Source organism: Leptonychotes weddellii, chromosome X, assembly GCF_054177405.1.
Source record: "Leptonychotes weddellii isolate Sample4059 chromosome X, ASM5417740v2, whole genome shotgun sequence".
NCBI classification, from domain to species: Eukaryota; Metazoa; Chordata; class Mammalia; order Carnivora; family Phocidae; genus Leptonychotes; species Leptonychotes weddellii.
The window spans coordinates 60,925,038-60,944,576 of NC_138385.1; the positions used below are offsets into that span (position 1 = coordinate 60,925,038).

The 19,539-nt window shown below is 36.9% G+C and overlaps 1 protein-coding gene and 1 non-coding gene across 2 annotated transcripts in view; one reads left to right on the plus strand and one right to left on the minus strand.

Annotated features, from left to right (window-relative positions):
* Positions 1 to 19,539, minus strand: part of AR (androgen receptor) — a 184,303-nt gene that overhangs the window by 95,840 nt on the left and 68,924 nt on the right. The gene's annotated exons all lie outside the window — the stretch shown is intronic.
* Positions 4,043 to 4,149, plus strand: LOC115941581 (U6 spliceosomal RNA). Its single transcript, XR_004076316.1, has one exon. It is a non-coding gene; the product is annotated as a U6 spliceosomal RNA (small nuclear RNA).

Sequence of the window (19,539 nt, forward strand, 5' to 3'; positions counted from 1 at the left end):
AAATGCTTAAGTGATCTTAGGCAGACACTAAAAATAACTTGGCCTACAGGATACAAATTCAAAGCATTAGCTTGGCATTCAAGGCCTATTTCTAGCTCCTTATCTCTTCCACAAATTTTCCCATATGGGGGCGCCTGGGTGGCTCAGTTGGTTAAGCGACTGCCTTCGGCTCAGGTCATGATCCTGGAGTCCCGGGATCGAGTCCCGCATCGGGCTCCCTGCTCAGCAGGGAGTCTGCTTCTCCCTCTGACCCTCCCCCCTCTCATGTGCTCTCTCTCTCTCATTCTCTCTCTCAAATAAATAAAAAAAAAAAATCTTTAAAAAAAAAAAAATTTTCCCATATGAACTTCAAGCCATACCACCACACCCTGTTTCAGTTCTTCTGTCTTAAGTCTGTTTTACCCCTCTGTGTCTTTGCTTACATTGGCATTCCCTCCAACTGGAATGACATTGCAGTGCTCCCAACCATTTGTCTCCCTTGCCATGTTATCTCATAATTCAAGTCCCAGCCCAAGAGGCCATCACCTACTCCGTGAAGCCTTTAAAAAAAAAAAAAAAAGATATAATTTATTTATGAGAGAGAGAGAGAGAGAGGGAGAAGCAGACTCCCCGCTGAGCAGAGAGCCCGATGCGGGACCCGATCCCAGGATCCTGAGATCATGACCCTAGCTGAAGGTGGACACCCAACTGACTGAGCCACCCAGGCGCCCCCATGAAGCCCTTCTTGACTCTCTATGCTTTAGATGGAATATGATCATGCTCCCAACTTGCACAGTCTTCTTTCAGAAGCACCTGTAATGTTTTATATCACAAATAATCTATGTGTGCGTCTGTTTCCCATCCATCATGTGGCATTCATTGATGAATTTCCAGTGTCTAGCCCAGATACTGCCTAAGCACTTCCCACTCAACTCACCTCTCTCTTTCCTCCTTGATTTACTCTTAAGCCTCACAACAAAGTTGGAAAACAGCCATGTTGCCTTTTAAACAACATCTCAATTTGAAGGCCAAGATAGATCCTAAACAACTTTTGAGTTCTAATTAGGACACTGCTAAACTATATCAGATATATGAAAACCTCTCTTAAAAAATACGAAATATTTAACAATATCTATTTGATTATAGTATCTCCCACTTCCTGCCTACAAATTCTTCCTCATATCTAACCCAAATCCCTGAAAATGTATTTTTCCTCTGTCCTCAGCAGAAATGGAGAACAGCTCCTTGACATACTCTTACCTTGCCTTACTTTCCTTCTATAGTAAAATTAAACACAGAGTTGAACAAAATGTAATCTAGGATAAAACCTGAGAAGGAAAATGTGTCATACTTGGCATCTTTTTGAACTAGATGACAGTGAAGTGGTAAAGAGCTGGTGGAACTGTCATTGTTAGATAAACATAGATGAATTGTTCAACTTGATGAACAAGCTCTTTCCATTCTGCAAAGTGATCATGTGGTCTCTGACACAGTACCTTCCTAGTTCCCCTTCGCCATTATTATGAACAGATAAGTTGCTGTCAGGCAGAGCTTGCTTTCCCTTATCCTTGGCCACTGTTTACTTTCCTCCACAGTTTCTGCTCTGGAATCTGCTTTGGTATACTAGACTAGGAGTTGGAAGCCTGAGATTCCATCATAAATTGTGATACTAACTTGTTGCCATACCAACCTTGGACCAGTCACCTTTTATCTTGACCCTCAGTTGTCTCATCTTATAAAACCTGCATTATCAAGTACATAAAGCTCAATGATACACCTTTATCTCCTGAGATCTGCATAACCACTCTATGAGGCAAACAGATGAGTCAGGGAAAGTTTGGGGAGTTAAGTTAAGCAAGTTGTCTGAAGTGGTACAGCTAGAAAGTAGCAGGGTTGTAATTTGAACTCCGGTTTTAATTCCTAATCTGGCACTCTTTCTAATATACCAAACTGCTTTCTGGTATCTATAAAACAAGGGTGTTGGATTAGAGATGTTTAATTTAACAACAATTATATGAACAGCATTTCATAAATTTTAAAATACCTTCACATTCATTATCATCCATTCCGTCAATAAGAATGTATTCAGGACCAGGGTGCCTGGGTGGCTCAGTTGGTTAAGCGACTGCCTTCGGCTCAGGTCATGATCCTGGAGTCCCTGGATCGAGTCCCGCATCGGGCTCCCTGCTCGGCAGGGAGTCTGCTTCTCCCTCTCACCCTCCCCCCTCTCATGTGCTCTCTCTCTCTCTCATTCTCTCTCAAATAAATAAATCAAATCTTTAAAAAAAAATAAGAATGTATTCAGGACCTACCATAAACCAGGCACCATTAGATTAGGGATACAGTGATGAAAAAGTCATACGAAGTGAATGACTGCCTTTAGGAAGCTTCCATTTGGGGGGAGGTGCATGAAAAAAGCATATGAAGACTCAAAAAATAATTTCAGCTACTGATAAGTACAGCAGGGTAAGGAGATACACAGTTGACTGAGAAGTATCTTATTTAATTTCCCCAACAACCCTGCCATATAGAGATTTTCATTAATCCCATTCTCCAGATAAGCAAAAGGAGTCAGAGGAGCTAAGCCAGTGAGCAACACAGCTGGGCCTAGACACAGTAACTTCAGACTATGTGTTCCACGCTCCTTCCATTCTGCTGCCTTGCTCCTGGTACTAGTTTTCTAGGATTCCATGATTTAGTCTCCAAATGACTGACTCTTGAGTACTTGGTTCAATAATGCCCTATCTCCGAAGGAGGATGAGATGTAGGCTAAATTCTCTGTGATCGTGAGATCAGGAGCACCAGACAGTTAGCTTTCAAAGCAGAACCAGGTTGTGGGTTCACTTGTTTATCTTTATCAATTCCTTGAGAGTCGCAGAGTTTTTTGTTGTTGTTGTTTACTGTTCTACTCCCAGTGTCTAGCACATGGCTTGGCTCCTAAGTAGTGTTTGTTAAATATTTACTGAACCCAGGGGTGCCTCTGTGGCTCAGTGGGTTAGGCGGCCAATTCTTGGTTTCAGCTCAGGTCATGATGTCATGGGTTATGGGATTGAGCTCGGCACGGGGCTCCAGGTTCAGGGGGTAGTCTGCTTGAAGATTCTCTCCCTCTGCTCCTCCCCCACTCACATGTTCACTCTCTCTAAAATAAATAAACCTTTAAAAAATATATACTGAACCTATAAATGAATGAATGTATAAATGAATGAATGAATGAATGAACGAACTAATGAGAAAACAAATGAACACAGCTTGCAGAAAACTAGGTTGGTGTGTTCCTGGCAAAGGGAGCAGTTTAACCTTCAACCTCCCCTGAGAAGCAAGCTTCAGCTGCTTTCTCCCAGGGGCAAACAGGCATGACAAAAAGCCAGGTGGGAGCTGGCATCTGAGGGTGAGAAAAAGGAAACATCATACTACAAGAAGCATAACCAGCTAAGTTGAAAATGCAATGCCCTCTCTAAGTAGATAGGAGAGGACAGTGATATAATTTTATTCCCCTCTCAGCTCTGGAAAGCTGTACTTTTTTCTCCATACTTCTTTTTTTTTTTTTTTCTATCATGTTATGTTAGTCCCCATACAGTACATCATTAGTTTTTGATGTAGTGTTCTGTGGTTCATTGTTTGCATATAACACCCAGTGTTCCATGCAGTACGTGCCCTCCTTAGTACCCATCACCGGGCTCACGCATCCCCCCAGCCCCCTCCCCTCTAACACCCTCAGTTTGTTTCTCAGAGTACATAGTCTCTCATGGTTCGTCTCCCCCTCCAATTTCCACCCCTTCATTTTTCCCTTCCTTCTCCATACTTCTTAGGCAATGAGGAAATAGTGGATCTGAAATGTGGTTCTTGCTTCCTGCAGTTTGGAAGTTGAAAAGGGCAATATTCTATCTGATGAGGACTAGAGTGGTCTGGAGACCTTTCATGGGGCTAAGTAATACTGGGCTGCCTGGGACCCTGTGCCGCACTTTCATTAAATGTCCTAAACACAACTAACCAATCAATCAATATCCTAAACACAATTTGCCTAGATGCTTATGCTATACCCATATAAAAACAGAGTGGTCTCATGCTCACTTCAGCAGCACATATACTAAAGTTGGAATGTTACAGAGAAGATTAGCATGGCCCCTGTGCAAGGATGACATGCAAATTAGTGAAGTGTTGCATATTAAAAAACAAAACAAAGCAAAACAGTGGTCTCTGGACATCTACAACTGACTTGGATAGAGACGAGAAAAAATACCCATGTAAAGGAAGAAAGCTAGTATTGACTTAACACCCCATGCCAGCACCGTGACACCTATAGTCACACTTACTGAGCAACTACAGTTCCCATCCATAAAATGGAGATAGTCACAACATCTACCCACCTGGTTGTTATGTGGATTAAGTGAGCTAATTCATGTTAGATGTTCTGCAAGTACATGGTATGTAATATGCATTGAATAACAAAATAAGATGCTACAGCACACCACCACCATCATAATCATTATTACTGTCATCATCACCATCATCTATGTGCAGTGTATATTTCAGGTGCTTTCATATCAATTATCATAATGTATCCTCTCCACAACCTTGCATGGTCGAAATGATAGATGAAGAAACTAAAGCACAGTGAGACATCGCAACTTGCCTAAGGTTCTGCAACTGGAAAGAAACGCATCAAGGAATAACAACTAGGGGCACCGGTGTGACTCAGTCAGTTAAGCATCCAACTCTGGTTTTGGCTCAGGTCATGATCTCAGGGTCATGAGATCGAGCCCCGAGTCAGGCTCTGCATTCAGCATGGAGTCTGCTTGGGATTCTTTCCCTCTTCCTCTCCCTCCTCCTCTGCCCCTCTCCCATCCCTCGCACACACACCCTCTCTCTCAAATAAATGACATCTTAAAAAAATAAAAAGAAAAAAAAGAAGTAACAGCTACATCCATTTGAATATTCTTTCACTGTACACACACAAGGCTAAAATAAACTCTGGCCACCACAACTGGTCATAGATATTCGGAAATCCTGAATGTTTTTACACTAATACCATTTGCACACCACTGTTGGAAGCAAATGTAATTATATCTTAAAATTCCATTTTTATTCCTAGATAAGCAAACGGTTGTGGCTACAGCTGAAAAAAAAAATCAAGAATATTGTTTAGGATTTGAAGGGAAAAAAACATGCTTTTATAAAAATGTAAATCAAAATTAGAAGTTTTAATATAAGATATGCCAAAGCTCATTTATGCTTAAGGGAGAAGTGCATTTTCTATAATGATTCCTCTAACCATGGAACTGGTCTCTTACAGATTTGTATATAGGTAACAAAATTGCCACATTCTGTATTTGCTACAGCTCATTATCTTTATCAAAGCCTTCACACCCATTCAAAAGGTGGCAACTGAATTCTTCTATGCTCCAGGGACACAGAAAGAAACAAGCAGCAGACCCTGTTTCTTGAAGCCATCATAGGCAAACAGCTATTAAAATATAATTTGAAAAAAAAATTAAGTGAGAATAATACAGAGCGATGTAAAAACATGGTAGTGGGGGAAAACACAATCTTTTTTTTTTTTTTTAAAGATTTTTTATTTATTTTTTGACAGAGAGACACAGCGAGAGAGGGAACACAGCAGGGGGAGCGGCAGGCAGAGGGAGAGGGAGAAGCAGGCTTCCCGCTGAGCAGGGAGCCCGATGTGGGGCTCGATCCCAGGACCCTGGGATCATGACCCGAGCCGAGGGCAGACGCTTAACGACTGAGCCACCCAGGCACCCCAAAACACAATCTTTAAACAGCTTCACTGAGACGTAATTTACATCCATGAAGTCCACCATTTAAATTATACAATAAAGTATATATATATAATATATATATATATAATTTAATGTTTTTTAGCATATTTACAGAGTTGTGCAAATAGCACCACTATCTAATTCCAGAATATTTCATTACCCCAGAACAAAACCCCATACTCATTAGCAGGAACTCCCATCCTCCCCTCCATGGTGCCCCTGTGAACCTCATTTACTTTATGTCTCAATGAATTGGCCTATTCTGGACATTTTATATAAATGAAATCATATAATACATGGCCAATCATGATTGACTTCCTTCACTTAGCATGATGCTTTCAAGGTTCATCCATGTTGTAGCATACTTCATTCCTTTTTATGAATGAGTAATATTGTATTATAAGGATATACCACCTTTCATCCATCTATTCATCAGTTGGTGGACATTTGGGTTGTTTCTACCTTTTGGCTGATATTAACAAAGCTGTTATAAACACTGACAAGTTTTCATGTGGATATAATGCTTTCAATCATCTTGTATATATACCTGGGAAAGAAGATGCTATAAGTCTCTACCTATATACCTAAGAGGGAACTGTCATGTTTGGTTTTATTAAGAACTCCCAAAGTGTTTTCCAAACCAGCTGCAACATTTTTCATTCCCATCAGCAGTATATGAGGGTTCCAGTTTTCCAATATTCTTGCCAATACTCGATGATAATTGATGATGGTGGTGGTGATGATGATTAACCTTCATAGTCTGTATCAAGTTTTATCTCATTATGGTCTTGATTGTTATTTCCTTAATGGATAGTGATATTTCATTTGTATACTCTTCAAAGAAATATCTATTCAAATGCTTAGCCCATTTTTATATTGGGTTATTTTTTTTATTATTTGTTTGTAAGAGTTCTTCATATATTCTGCATACAAGGTCATTATTAGATATGATTTTCAGACATGCTCTCCCTTTCTGTGGGTTGAGTTTTCACTTTGACTGTAAAATTTGCAACACTAAAAACTTAATTTGTAAAATAAAAAAAAAAATTAAAACTTAATTTGTGTCCTATTATATGGTCTACTCTGCAAGATGTTTAATGTTCTCTTGAGAAGACTTTGTGTTCTGCTATTGTTGAGTGATGTGCTCGTCACATTAGGTCATCACTATTAGGTCTACCATGATACTCTCTAGCTCCATCCATGTGGTTGCAAATGGCAAGAGTACATTCTTTTTTTATGGCTGAATAATATTCCATTGTATATATGTACCACCTCTTTATCCATTCCTCAATCAATGGACACTTGAGCTCTTTCCATAATTTGTCTATTGTAGATAATGCTGCTATAAACATAGGGCTGCATGTATCCTTTTGAATTAGTACTTTCGTATTCTTTGGGTAAATACCTAGTAGTGCAATTGCTGGGTCATAGGGTAGTTCTATTTTTAACTTTTTGAGGAACCTCCATACTGTTTTCCAGGGTGGCTGTACCAGTTTGCATTCCCACCAACAGTATAAGAGGGTTCCCCTTTCTCTGCATCCTCATCAACACGTTTTGTTTCCTGTGTTGTTAATGTTATTAGCTATTCTGACAAGTGTGAGGTGATATCACATTGTAGTTTTGGTTTGTACCTCCCTGATCAGTGACGTTAAGCAGCTTTTCATGTGTCCATTAAGCCATCTGGATGTCTTCTTTGTAAAAATGTCTATTCATGTCTTCTACCCATTTTTTAACTGAATTATTTGGTTTTTGGGTGTGGAGTTTTAGAAGTTCTTTCTATATTTTGGATACTAACCCTCTATCAGATATCTCATTTGCAAATATCTTCTCCTATTCCACAGGTTGTCTTTCAGTTTTGTTGATTGTTTTCTTCATTGTGTAGAAGCTTTTTATTTTGATTTAGTCCCAATAGTTTATTTTTGCTTTTGTTTCCCTGGCCTCAGGAGACATATCTAGTAAGAACTTTCTATGGCCAAGGCCAAAGAGGTTACTCCCTGTGTTCTCCTCTAGGATTTTGATGGTTTCAGGTCTCACATTTCGGTCTTTATTCCATTTTGAATTTATTTTTGTGTTTGGTGGTCCAGTTTCATTCTTTTGCATGTTGCTCTCCAGTTTTCCCAAAACCATTTGTTGAAGAGATTGACTTTTTCCCATTGGATATTTTTTCCTGCTTTGTCAGTGATTAATTGACGATATAGTTGTGGGTTCATTTCTGGGTTTTCTATTCTGTTCTATTGATCTAGGTGTCCATTTTTGTGCCAGTACCATATTGTTTTGATCACTACAGCTTTCTAATATAACTTGAAGTCCAGAATTGTGATGCCTCCAGCTCTGCTTTTTTTTTTTTTTTCTCAAGGTTGCTTTGGCTATTCAAGTCTTTTGTTGTTCCATACAAATTTTAGGATTGCTTGTTCTAGTTCTGTGAAAAATGCTTTGGTATTTTGATAGAGATTTCATTAAATGTGTAAATTTAGGCATTTTAACAATATTTGTTCTTCCAATCCATGAGCATGGAAAGTCTTTCCATTTCTTTGTGTCAGCTTCAATTTCTTTCATCAGTGTTTTATAGTTTTCAGAGTACAGGTCTTTCACCTCTTTGGTTATTCCTAGGTATCTTACCATTTTTGGTGCAATTGTAAATGGGATTGTTTTCTTAATTTCTCTTTCTGGTGCTGCCTATTGGTGTATAGAAATTCAACAGATTTCTATATGTTGATTGTGTATCCTGCAACTTCACTGAATTTTTTTTCAGTTCTAGCAGTTTTTTTGGTGGAGTCTTTCAGGTTTTCTGTATATAGAATCATGTCATCTGCAAATAGTGAAATTTTTACTTCTTTTCATGTGTCTATTTGGATGCCTTTTATTTTGTTTGTTGTTGTCTGATTTGGATGCCTTTTATTTTGTCTGTTGTTGTCTGATTGCTGGGGCTAAGACTTCCAGTGCTATGTTAAATAGCAATGGAGAGGGTGGACATCCTTGTCTTGTTCCTGACCATAGAGGAAAAGCTCTCAGTTGTTCCCCATTGAGGATGATATTAGCTGTAGGTTTTTCACAGATGGCCTTTATTATGCTGAGGTATAACTCAGTCAGAGAAAGACAGATACCATATGATTTCACTCATATGTGGAATTTAAGAAACAATACAAGTGAGCAAAGGGGGAACAGAGAGAGACATCTAAACCAAGAAAAGTATTCTTAACTATGGAGAGGGAGCTGACGGTTACCAGAGGGGAGGTAAGTGGGTGGGGATGGGTAAAATAGATGATGGGGATTAAGGAGTGCACCTGTTGTGATAAGCATGAGATGTTGTATGGCAGTGGTGAATCACACCTGAAACTAGTATTACACTGTATGTTAACTAACTACAATTTAAATGAAAACTTTAAAAAAGATGTCTATTAGGTCTAGCTGTTTTGTTATTCAACTCTTCTATTTCCTTGCTGATCTGTCTAGTTGTTCCATATAATGGATAGAACCTTCCAACTATTATTGTTGAACTACTTTTCTATATTTTGGTACATATATGTTTATACCTGTTCTATCTTCTTGATTAATCCTTAATTATAACAATATGTCCTTTATCTCTAAAACTAGTTTTGTCTTAATGTCTATTTTGATTAAAATTAGAAGGAGCTAATCCAGGCTCTCTTTTGATTGCTGTTTGCATAGAATATCTTTTTCCATCCTTTCACTTTTAAACTATTTGTGTCTTAGAATCCAAAGTGAGTCTCCTGTAGACAGCATATATGTATACCTTGTTTTATTTATCTGTGCTGATAATCTCACTTTTTGATTTATTTAACTTATTGTCATTTAATGTTATTGTTTTACCTCTTCCATTTTGCTTTTTTTGTTTTCTTTATTTCTCATTACCACTTTTTCCTCCATTACTCGTTTGCCACCTCTTTTGCTAAAGTAGGTATTTTCTTTTTTTAATTTAAATTCAATTAGTGATCATATAATACATCATTAGTTTTTGATGTTAATGTTTAATGATTCATTAGTTGCATATGTATTTTCTAGTGAACAATTTTAACTGTGTTTTAAATTTTTGTAAACTATATTTACATTTTTTTTCTCAGTGGGGGCACCTGAGTGGCTCTGTCAGTTAAGCGTCTGACTCTTGATTTTGGCTCAGGTCATGATCTCAGGGTTGTGGGACTGAGCCCCGCGTTGAGCTCCGCACCGGGTGTGGAGCCTGCTTGGGATTCTCTTTCTCTCCCGTTTCAAAAAAAAAATTTCCTCAGTGGTTGCTCTATGTTTCTAACATGCATCTTAAATCATCAGAATCTACCTCAGGTTTATACTAAATTCCAAGAGGTTATAAAAACCTTATTCTTCTACAGATCCATAATCTCCCCTTATATAACTATTATACATAATTTGTCTCTATGTATTACCAAACAATGCGTGTTTATACTTTTTGCTTTATATAATCATGTCTATATTTAATGGCTTATTTAAAACTAATAAAGGAGAGCACAGTTACAGAGATTTTTATATTAATCATCATATTTATAGTATTTTTTCATTTCTTTCTGTGGAGTTCATTTACTATCTGATATGATTTCCATACTCCAGTTTAGCTTAATTCCCACTCTTCTTTTCTGCACTTTATTATATTTACAAATATTTTTACAGGTATATTTCTATATGTCACCAACCAACAATACAATTTTATTGGTATTGTTTCATGCAATTCTAATTTTTATCAAGAAAAAAAGAAATATGAAATTCTACTTTTACAAAAAGATTTATTTATTTTAGAGAGAGACCATGAGTAGGAGGGGCAGAGGGAAAGGGAGAGAGAATCTCAAGCAGACTCCATGGTAAGCATGGAGCCTGATGCGGGGCTTACCCTGAGATAACGACCTGAGCTGAAACCAAGAGTCAGATGATTAACCAACTGTGCCACCCAGGTGCCACTGTAATTCTACTTTTTATCATTATCTACATAATTCCCTCTACTGTGGCTCTGTTTTTTCATGTGGACTAAAATTATTGTCTGGTGTCATTTCCCTTCGGTATTTCTTGCAAGGCAGGTCAGCTAGCAACAAATTCTCCCAGTTTCTATTTATCTGGAATGTTTATTTCACCTTCACTTTTAAAAGATAATTTTACTGAATACTGGATTATTGGTTCACAGGTTTTTCTTTAAGCACTTTGAATATGCTATAACGCCATCTTCTGCCCTCCATTATTTTTGATGAGAAGTCAGTTGTTAATCTTATTGCAGTTCCCTTGTCATTTCTCTCTTGCTAATTTCAGGATTTTTCTCTTTACATTTGGCCTCAACATTTTGAGTATGATGTGTCTGGGTGTCAATCTCTTTGCATTTTTCCTACTTGGAGTTTGTTGACCTTCTCAATATGTAGATTAATGTTTTGGATCAAATTTGGGAATACAGTACTCATTGTTTCTTGAAATATTCTTTCTGCTCCTTCCGATACTCCCATTACATGTAAGTTGGTGCACTACTAAGGTGTCTCACATTTCTCTGAGGTTCTTCATTTTTCTTCATTCGTTTTTTTCCTTTCTGTTTTTCAAAATTCATACTTTCTATTCATCTATGTTCAGATTTGCTGATTCTTTCTTCCACCAACTCAAATTTATTCTTGAGCCCCTTTAGTGAATTTTTCATTTCAATTATTATACTTTTCAACTCCAGATTTTCCATTTGGTTCTTCTTCATGATTTCTATCACTTGATTGATCTCTATTTGATGAGAAATTGTTCTCATGCTTTCCTTTAGTATTTTAGAAATTATTTCCTTTAGTTCATTGAATATATTTAAAGTAGCTATAAATATATTACTTTGTCTAGTAAGTCCAACATCCGGGCTTCTTCATGGACATTTTATGTTGACCACTTCTTTTTCCTGTGTATGAGCCATACTTTCTCTTTTACTTGTACATCTCGTATTTTTTAAATTAATTTTTATTTTTTTAAGTTTTTATTTAAATTACAGTTAGTTAACAGACAGTGTAATATTAGTTTTAGGTGTACAACAGTGATTCAACACCTCCATAGAGGTAAACGAGGAACCACATATCCTAATTTTTAGTTGAGAACTGGATATTTCAGATACTAATTGTAACAACTCTGGATGCTGATGTGCCTCTTTCTGGAGCTTGTTCTTATTTTCTGTTTGGTCATTTGTTTACTTAGTGACTTGGCTGAATTAATTCTGAAAAGTCTATTTCCCCCACATTGTGAAGTGTCTGATATCCTCTCCTCAGGTATGTTTCTTTGTTTTTAATCTTTTAGACTGGCTTCCCATAGGTCAACACCAGATCTACATAAACCACTTTTTGGTTAAATGTACTTTAAGCCTCCTTAGACTTAAAAATTTTTACCCTTTACCACTGGATGTGCATGTGGCTTGAAGACTACTTTCATATTTCTGGGAGTTCAGAATTTTGCCCCACATTCAGCCAGGAATAAGTCTCTCAGAGGTTCTCTCTCTGGTCACTCTTCAGGGGTGTGGCTCTGGGCACAGTCTTCCATTCTGCTAACGACAAGTTTGTTTGTTTGTTTTTTAATTAAGCCTGGCTTCCTATGAGTTGCCCCGAGGTCAGAGTAGCATATTGTTCAGGCAATGTTTGGTCAGAAATTTGTGCTTAAATATCTCCAGCCTTAAGCCTTCTACATTTTACTGATGCATCTGCATGTGGCTTGAGGAATGTTTTAGTCTGCCCCTCATCTTGATCTCATTTCTCCTTAGTGGGTGCAGCCTTACATATGTGCACAGCACTCCACAGAATCAGAAATGAGTGTAATCACACACAGCCTCTTCTTGGCTGTCTATTTTCCTTGTTCTCTTTGGTAACCTTCCATCTGGTCTAGTATTTAGTTTGTTGCTACTAGTATGATGGAGCTACCAAACCCCTTTTCAATGCTAACCTCCAAGATCTCCACTGTTTTTGACAAAGCCCATAGGCATGAACTTTCTCATGCTCTGTTCCAAATAAATTCAGTCCCCTCAGGCAGACCTGTGGAGCTCTCCATCCTAATGGTCTGCTTTACCCCCTTAGTGGAACCTCTATGTCACTGCAGTGGAATTGGGGACCAAGGACAGTGATCTGCTTCTCCCAAAGTGACTCCTCTGCTCAAGGAGTGGACCCTGGGGAGTGATGGTAGCCCCTAGTCCTTTTGGCTTGCCTTTCTTGGTATGGAACCTTCACCCTATATATGAGTTAGGTGAGGCAGAATCAGTTCCCCAATATTCTTGGCTTACCACCACTGGGGCAGAGCCTTCATGAGTAGAAACTAGGTAATCTCCAGTCTTCTAGAATAGTGCTTCTGCAATACAGGGCTAAGGGGCATAAGAGAGGCTGATGTCCTGTCCTTCTGGGGGTGAAACTATAGCCCTTGAGTAGGAGTTGGAAGGAAAGGGAGCACTCATCTTCTTGGCCTCACTTGCCTGGAGAACAGCTTCCATCACACAGAGCAAGGAGTAAGGATGAGAGCAGGTTATGGTTCAAATGCCATTGCCTCCTGCTAGTCTTACTGAGAATTTTAGATTTTCCTGAATAAGTGTTTCCCTATTTGCTCTATGCCCTTAGGACAATTTCCAGAGATTTTAAATGGCTGTTTTTATAAATTTTACCATTTAAATGGCTGTTTGTTGGGAAGAGGATCCACCGTGATCTTTAAAATTGCCACTCCAGAAGTCCTGCCCATAGAAACACTTAGTCTTGGAGTAGAAAGATTGGAAAGGGTTTCGTAGAAGTAGCAGAAATAATGTTTATTTGAATTGGTTTTTCAGGCAGGCAATTGGGCAAGAAGACAGTTGCCCCAAACAGAGAAAGAGCATGTACAAGCAGAAGTGTAAAATAAGGCTGGAAGACTGCACTACTAGAGGTCAAGTGACTATAGTAATTAAGCTAGGCTAAGGGGCTTGGACCTTGCCCTACAGTCAATGAGGAGCCATGAGAGAGCTTTAAAATGGGGAATGATCTGGGCAGATCCACATCCAGACAGGTTGGCTTGCTAAGGTTCCAAACAATTTAAAAGGAATTAGATTTAGTCCCAGGATTTGCAAAAGCAGGGAAAGAAAGGTGAGAATGAGGTTAGCATTCAAGCCAATGCTTTTTGGTTCTCATGTGTATCAGACCAAAAGTCTACTTAATTTCTGTGAAAATAAGTCAACGTTTCACACTCACAACTAAAATAATTGAGAAATTTAAAAAAGTTATGCTCCTTTGGTTAGAATATTTGCACATTCATTTAACTAAATGCTTAAACACATACGTGATATATGTTTAACAGAACATATGCTGATGTTTTTCAAAATAAAAATTAATCTGAAAAATAAAAGTAAATCTTTGTTTTAAAATGTGTTTTGTACTTCATTGAAAATAAACTCCTGAGTACCTGGGTGGCTCAGTCAGGTAAGTGTCCGACTCTTGATTTTGGCTCAAGTCATGACCTCAGGGTCCGGATGTCGAGCCCCACATCAAGTTCCATGTTGGATGTGGAGCCTGCTTAAGATTCTCTCTCTCCCTCTGCCCCACCCCACTCATTCTCTCTCTCTCAAAAATAAATAAGTAAATAAATAAATAAACTCCATCTCTGAGTTGTTTAAATATGTATTTTTTAAAGAAAGAAACTCCTTTTATCAAATAATCTGCTTAAACTGAATTATCACTGGAATAGGCATCAAGAGCACAGAGTCCCAGTCTGCCTTTTTACCATTAGCTTGCTTCGAACTTTTATAGTCCATTCCCTTCACTGGGACTAAATTTCTTTTTCCTCTGCAAGAAGAATTAAAAAGATATGAAGAGAAAAAGGTTGAATTATGCAATGCCTAAGATCCCTTTTAGCTCTTACATCCATAATTGAGGCTTTTTGGCAAAAAAGGCTTCTAGTATATGATTTAAATAAAACCCATCTAGAAATACCTTTGAAGCATGGACCTCCAAAACTCAACAGCCTTAAAGGAAAAGAATGATTAATTTAACTACGTAATTTAAGACTGTCGGACAGAAAAACACATAAACAAAGTTGAAAGATAAATTGGGAAAACTATTTGTAACACGTATGACAAGAAGCCAAATTCCTTTATATACAAAGAGCTCCATAAATCAATAAGAAACAGATGAAAAGCCAAACAAAAACAACAACAAATGGGCCAAAGCCAAGAACAGCCAGTTCACACGAAAGAAATATAAATGGCCAATAAACATGTGAAAAGATGCTCATGCTCCCTCATAATTAAAGAGAGGAAACTTAAAATAATGATAAACTGGTTTTTTTAACCTATAAGATTTACAAAGACTTAAAACTCTGATAATATCCAATGTTTGTAGTTTTTTTGGCAAGGTGGAGAGGTAATATCTACCAGATTTAAAATGCATACATCGTTTTATCCAACTATTTAGCAACTAAGAATTTGTATTTTTCAAAATTATGCTAATAAAAGTATACAATCATACTAACTACTAATTGTTTTATTTTCTATGTGCCTGACACTTACTGTATAAATACTTAAGTTCTTAATGTGTATTATTAAGAATCCTCATAATGGTCTTATAGAATAGAGACCATTATTATCTCAATTTCTTTATAGAAGATATTGAGGCACAGAGAAATTAAGTACCTTGCCCAAGGTCATAGAGTAAGAAGATGGTAGCACCAATAGTTGGATGAAAATACTCTGGCTTTAGAGCTATTCCCCTTAAACACGGTGTATACTGCCTCTTGAGGATGTTAATTGCAGCACTACTCTTAATATCAAAAAAGTCAGGGAGAAAAACAAAATATATATCAGCAGTGGGAAATTACAAAATAGATTGCAACATATCTATACAGTTAAATATTGTGAAACTTTTTTTTTTTAAAAGATTTTATTTATTTATTTGAGAGAGAGAGAATGAGAGAGAGAGAACACCTGAGAGGGGATAGGGTCTGAGGACGAAGCAGACTCCCTGCCGAGCAGGAAGCCCGATGCGGGACTCGATCCAGGGACTCCAGGATCATGACCTGAGCCGAAGGCAGTCGCTTAACCAACTGAGCCACCCAGGCGCCCTAAATATTGTGAAACTTTTAAGAATATATATATTCTTATATAGAGAGAGAGAAATGCTGATAGAGAAAAGTGTATGGAAAAGTATATATGGAAAAGTGTATAAGATCTATTAAGTGAAGAAATCAATTTGTAGAAAGCAATTGTAATGTGATAGCATTTGTGAAAAATAATATACATGTATTTAACTATATAACATGTTTTTATATGCACAGAAAATCTGAGGTATTATAGAAGAAACTGGTCACCATGCTTATCTCTGATGAGTGAAAAGGGGGAGGAGTGCCGAAAATGGGCAGGGTCATAAGTAGGACTTTTATCATTTCATACCTGTTTGTATGGTTTGATTATTTTACCATGAGAATGTATTAACTTTAGTTAAAAAAATTAATAAAAAAACATCAAGCCCACTTTAAGCACTCTACCAGAAGTTATTTGCTGTTTTTCCTCCTATTCGGAGAGAGATCTTTGAGAAACTAATTAGTGTGATGTATGAAATGCTCTAATACTTAGCTTCAATTCCACTGAATTTCCCTTTGGGTCTCACAGACACCAGGTCCAGGACCTCAAAGAATTTAGGATGCTCTCAGAACTGGCCCCTGTGAATTATCACAAACACATTTTTTAAATGGGTACCTCAGGGTTTTCAGATATGCCTTAGGTGGAGAGAGCAACCAGCTAAGCCTAAAAAATATTTAAAATCCTGAAACTGCTAAGTCTTGTTACAGGTCAGGGATTTGGAGAAACATACAAAATGGTGAGTCCCTCCTTCCTTTCCGGTCTGTAGCAATTTATCTACCTTCTGTATGTCCTGTAAGTTAAAATGCCCGTTTATTGAAGATAATTTAATTCTCATTGTCTCTTTTAATGACCCTTAAATTTACATTTAAAGGTAGTCTGAATAGACATTTTTCCAAAGAAGACATCCACGTGGCCAAGAGACACATGAAGAGATGCTCATCATCATCAATCACCAGGGAAATGTAAATCAAAACCACAATGAGATTTTACCTCACACCTGAGGCTACTATCAAAAAGACAAGAAATAAGCTTTGGTGAGGATGTGGAAAAAAGGGAACCCTCACGAAATGTTGGTGGGAATGTAAATTGGCGAAGCCACTGTAGAAAACAGCATGGAAGTGCCTCAGAAAATTAAAAATAGAAATACCATACAATCCAGTAATTCCACTGCTGGGTATCTACCCAAAGAAAATGAAAATACTAATTCAAAAAGATATATACATCCCTTGTAATGTACAGCATGGTGACTGTAGTTAATAATATTGCATATTTGAAAGATGCTAAGAGTAAATTTTAAAAGTTCTCATGACAAAAAAAGATATTGCAACTATGTGTGCTGATTTGATTTTAACTAGACTTATTGTTATTTTACTTACTGTGATTATTTCATAATACATACAAATACTAAATCATTATTATATGCCTGAAACTAATACAATGTTATATGTCAATCATATCTTAATAGAAGACTTATTTATAACAACAAAAAACAACAAAAAGATATATACATCTCTATGTTTATTGCAGCATTATTTACAATAGCCAACCTATGTAGGCAACCCAAGTATCCATCAATAGATTAATGGATAAAGAACATGTCACATACACATGCGCACGTGCGCACACACACACGCACACATAATAAAATACTACTCAGCCATAAAAAATAATGAAACCTTGCCATTTATGACAACATGTATGGACATTGAGGATATTATGCTAAGTGAAATAAGTCAGAAAAGACAAGAACCATATGATTTCACTTATATGTGGAATCTAAAAAATAAAACAGATGAACAAACAAAACAAAACAGAAATAGACTCATAAATAAAGAGAACAAACTGGTGGTTGTTTGTTGTGGGGCAATGGATAAAATAGTGAAGGAGATTAAAATGCATAAACTTTCAATCATAAAATAAATTAAGTCACGGGGATAAAAAGTACAGCATAGGAAATACAGTCGATAAAATTGTAGTAACATTGTATGATGATACATAGTAACTATACTTATCATGGTAAGCACTGCATATTGTATAGAATTATTAAATCACTATGTTGTATACCTGAAACTAATATTTTTTTAAAGATTTATTTATTTATTTGAGGGGGGGATGGGCAGAAGAAGAGGCAGAGAATCTCACACAGACTCCATGCTAAGCATGGAGCCCAACATGGGGCTTGATCTCAAGACCCTGAGATCGTGACCTAAGGTGAAATCAAGAATCAGATGCTTAACCGACTGAGCCACCCAGGCGCCCCTACCTGAAATTACTGTAACACTGAATATCAACTAAACTTCAGTTTTAAAATATCATGAGAAAAGGTGGTATAAAAGCAGTCTTGATAAAACTTCACTTTAGTGTCTATTTAAATTTTTCTAGCATTCTAGAGGATACATTAGAATACACTGGATAAAAAAAACAATTTTTTTTTTCTTGTGATGAGAAATTCTAAGATTTCTTGGCAACTTTCAAATATGCACTACAATATTATTGACTATAGTCACTATCCTATACATTATGTCCCCATGACTTTATTTTATAACTGGAAGTTTGTTCCTCTTGACTCCTTTCACCCATTTCACCCACTCCCCAATCCCTCCTTCTCTTAGCAGCCACCATTCTGTTCTCTTTATCTATGAGCTTTGTTTTGTTTGTTCACTTGTTTTGTAGATTCCACATATAAGTGAGATCATATGGTACTGTCTTTCTCTGTGGACTTATTTCGCTTAGCATAATACCCTCAAGTCTTAAAGTTCACATCATAAGAAAAAAACTGTAACTTCGTATGGTGATGAATGGTAACTAGACTTAATGTGGCAATCATTTACCAATGTATACAAATTTCAAATCATTACATTGTACACCTGAAACTAATATAATGTTATATGTCAATTACATCTCAATTTAAAAAGTTAAGGTAATGGAACATATATTGGTCACATACCAATATATTGTATGTCACCACTAAGGGCAGACATAAAATAATTTAAAATCTGGGGGGAAAATTAAGTTTTATTTATTTATTTTTAAAGATTTTATTTATTTATTTGACAGAGAGAGACACAGAGAGAGAGGGAACACAAGCAGGGGGAGAGGGAGAGGGAGAAGCAGGCTTCCCGCAGAGCAGGGAGCCCGATGCGGGGCTCGATGACAGGACCCTGGGACCATGACCTGAGCCGAAGGCAGACGCTTAACAACTGAGCCACCCAGGCACCCCGAAAATTAAGTTTTATTAAAAAAAATTTGGTAAGTTCTTTTTTTTTTCTTTTCTTCAACAGGACTCAATGACTTTTGGTAAAATATAAATTCTGGATACTAATGCTCAAGAAATAGTAGTTAGCATTTTCTTATATATTGAGGGACTTTGTCAAAAATAATCTTGTCTATGAATATAGAGCTACCTATGTTTCTTGAAATGTAAAGGAAAATACAATATAGGTCATACACATTATATTACTCCTTTAAATTTAAAACCAGCTAAAATTAAATTATCCTAAATTTGTTAAAGATTATATTGGTGGAAAATTTGATATATGTTACATATATATACATTATTCATACTGATAAGGAAAATACTAAAGAATCAAAATATAAATAAGGAAAGATGTAAATATACAGTACCATGGAAGAAAAAGTAAAACTAGTATAGGAAACCACATCATCACCAATAATAAAAGGAAATGCAAATCCAATCAAACATAAACTATATTTTTTTAACATGAACTATCTTTT